The sequence below is a fragment of the Bos grunniens genome, chromosome 1 (genome assembly GCF_055505025.1).
Source record: "Bos grunniens cultivar Pamir isolate PY7600 chromosome 1, Bosgru_T2T1.0, whole genome shotgun sequence".
Classification (NCBI taxonomy): Eukaryota; Metazoa; Chordata; class Mammalia; order Artiodactyla; family Bovidae; genus Bos; species Bos grunniens.
The window spans coordinates 145930758-145933653 of NC_141165.1; the positions used below are offsets into that span (position 1 = coordinate 145930758).

Genomic DNA, 2896 nt, shown 5'->3' on the forward strand with positions numbered 1-2896 from the left:
AAAAACAACAAAAATACAAAAAAAAAAACAAAAACAAAAAACCCTCAGAGACCCATAATCAGCACTTGCTGCTTTGTGATGGAAATCTTTTAGCACCTGTCTTTTTTGAATTTTATTCACTTGTATTCCTTTCATCCTATCTTCATTAAACTCCTACCCCTTGAAAGTTTGTATTTCTTAATGTATAAATCTGGTCTCTCAATATCTTTCTTGAATTTTTAAGCATCTTCTTTTTCTAAATTGCAATCTAAGTGGATTTAACAGTAGTTGATTATAAAACACTAATTCTCTATGAGTCACTTTGTCATTGTTCAGTTGCTTAGTTGTATCCAACTCTTTGCCACCCCATGGACTGCCAAACGCCAGGCTTCTCTGTTCTTCACCATCTCCTGGAACTTGCTCAAACTCATGTCCATTGAGTCAATGATGTCATACAACCATTTCATTCTCTGTTACCCCCTTCTTTTCCTGCCCTCAGTCTTTCTCAGCATCAGGGTTTTTTTCCAATGAGTCAGCTCTTCAGCATCAGTCCTTCCAATGAATGTTCAGGGTTTATGTCCTTGAGTACTGACTGGTTTGATCGCCTTGCAGTCCAAGGGATTTTCAGGAGTCTTCTCCAGCATCACAGTTCGAAGGCTCAATTCTTTGGTGCTCAGCCTTCTTTATGGTCCAGCTCTCACATCCATACACGACTACTGGAAAAACCACAGCTTTGACTATACAGACCTTTGTTGGTAAGGTGATGTCTCTGTTTTTTAATACATTGTCTAAGTTTGTCATAGCTTTTCTTCTGAGGAGCAGGTGTCTTTTAACTTCATGGCTGCCAGTCACCGTCTGCAGTGATTTAGGGCCGCAAGAAAATAAAGTCTGTCACTGTTTCCCTAGTAGCATATCGGACACTTTCTGACCTGGGGGAGGGGCTCATCTTCTGGTGTCATATCTTTTTTCCAGTTCATACTGTTCACATTAGAGGGGTTCTCTCAGCAAGAATACTGGAGTGGTTTTCCATTCCCTCCTCCAGTGGACCATGATTTGTCAGAACTCTCCACCCATCTGTCTTTGGTGGCCTTGCATGGCATGGTCCATAGCTTTATTGAGCTATGCAAGCCCCTTCACCACACAAGGCTGTCATTCATGAAGGGGACCAAATTGTATTGGGTTGGCCAAAAATTTTGTTTGGGTGTTTCTAATCCTAACCCATATGAATGTTTTGGCCATGGATTGGCCATAGTATTGGATATACTAACTATGGAATGATGAGAGAGGGAAAAATAGAAAATATTAATGAAAGTGTAGGTCTGACTGCTTACTCCTCTGAAGACAATAAACAGTCAAGGTTGATGGAAAGTAAAGTTTGTTTTATATTTGATGCCAGCTACCTAGGTTGGGGGAAGGGGTAGACTCCTGTCCAAAGGCTGACTTCTACCTCTGCTGACTGACAATCAGTGGGCAAGAGCCCACTGATAGTTGAAAGGAAGGGGTTACATGCAGAGACAGTACAGCCAGCTCTGATAACCATCTTAGAATCGGTCATTGGTGATCTGACCAGGATCATCTTTATTGTTTTAAGTACAGTTAATCTTCAGTTCCAGGGTCAATTTGTTCCCATTTCTTTGAGGCCAGCTCTCAGAGTCTTGGCTGTTTATGTCATGGCTACAGTCTGGTAATCATGTAGTTGACTTCTTCCACCTAGTGGGTGTTCTCGGGATTTATAAGACAGCTCACTGAATATGGCTCAGAATATTATCTATAAGCTCTTGAAGAGGAACTAAAGGTCCTTGACATTGCTTAATAACTGAGCTGCTATTATTTAATCTTTTTCAACTGTTTTCCTTTGTTTCTGTATTGTCTCTGATTAAACTTTTTCTTTTTTTTTTTGTATAAAAGATTAAATTTATTGGTCTTTTTAGGGAATTTGATGCATCATTGGTATATTACAACTGAGCCATTAATCTTGTAGCTTCATCAACATTAACTGTTACATTTTCATGACACTGCTGAGGTACCAGTTGTTTCTGCAGAGGTTCAAGGGAAAGGCCTTTTGAGAAGTTTCCCAGTTCCTTCTGTATATCTATAAAAGCTTTATTCACTCTGTTAACTTGTTCATCATTCACAATGTTTATCTTCTTAAGATTAATGGTAACTGGTTTTGCTTTATTTTTAACCTTAAAGCTTTTTTGGCTGGCTATGTGGAATACATTCCTGGACTTCTGCCCTCTTAGTTTGTTCTTGGCCATTGTCTCTCACCAGGCCTCCGACACCCTCGTATAGCCTCTCAGGTTCCAGGTAATGCCATCTGCCTAAACTTTTTCTTTGGCTAAAGATTTTCCAAAGACAAAAGGTAGGTGGAGGGCATGGGGATCAAGCAACATAAGGTCCTGCTTCATTTCAAAATGAGTGTTCATGTGCCCTATAAGTAGCTGGACAGTTATTTTTATAATTATCATTTGAGGGGAAAGAAAGAATGCTACTTGTTTCTAAGTATTTTATCTTGCTAAAATTACTAATCACAATCTATTTTATATTCACTGAAAGTTTCCTATGGGGATGAATTTAAACTCTATTTAAATCACTTTTGTATAAACCATACAAATGACTCTAATATTAGAAAATATCTGAAGATTATATTGCAACTGTATAAGATCAAAATTTTCAGGAAATTTGAATTATTTAAATTTTGCAAATTTATTTTGACATTATTATTATTACAGTAATAAGATATAATAATATAAGTATAATATAATATAAGTATATATTATACTATATAAAGTATATATAATATATACAATATATTTATATATTATAAAATATATAAAGTATATATTATAATATAATAATAAAAGTATGATATATTTATCATCTTATATATTTCTTGTTTGATCCTTTCTCCTGTGTT

The 2896-nt window shown here is 36.4% G+C and overlaps 1 pseudogene across 1 annotated transcript; it reads right to left on the reverse strand.

Moving 5' to 3' along the window:
- Positions 1-1861: 1861 nt before the first annotated feature.
- Positions 1862-2295, reverse strand: LOC147380261 (ribosomal biogenesis factor pseudogene; annotated as a pseudogene). The gene has a single exon (XR_015169264.1). The product of XR_015169264.1 is annotated as a ribosomal biogenesis factor pseudogene (transcript).
- Between the last annotated feature and the right edge of the window lie 601 nt (positions 2296-2896).